Consider the following 237-nt stretch of genomic DNA (forward strand, 5'->3'; position numbering starts at 1 on the left):
CATGCATGCATGCAAACATGCACATATACTTGCATGCATGCATGCATGCAAGTATATGGCATGCATGCGTGCATGCAAGTATATTTGCACATATGCATGCAGATGAGAATTTCTGCATTTTCTTCTTTTCGGATGAGAACAAATCGAGACTCAAGGAGACACTTTTGAAGTCCGAAAAAAAAGAAAACCTGTTGCTGCTGCTGCTGCTGTCGCTGCTGCTGCTGTCGCTGCTGCTGC

General features: G+C 44.7%; 1 protein-coding gene across 1 annotated transcript in view; it reads right to left on the reverse strand.

Moving 5' to 3' along the window:
• ETH_00040195 (4'-phosphopantetheinyl transferase, putative) overlaps window positions 1-237 on the reverse strand; it is a gene marked incomplete at both ends in the record, with an annotated part of 3810 nt that overhangs the window by 2129 nt on the left and 1444 nt on the right. The gene's annotated exons all lie outside the window — the stretch shown is intronic.

Source organism: Eimeria tenella, genomic scaffold (assembly GCF_000499545.2).
Source record: "Eimeria tenella Houghton genomic scaffold, Eth_scaff2387, whole genome shotgun sequence".
NCBI classification, from domain to species: domain Eukaryota; phylum Apicomplexa; class Conoidasida; order Eucoccidiorida; family Eimeriidae; genus Eimeria; species Eimeria tenella.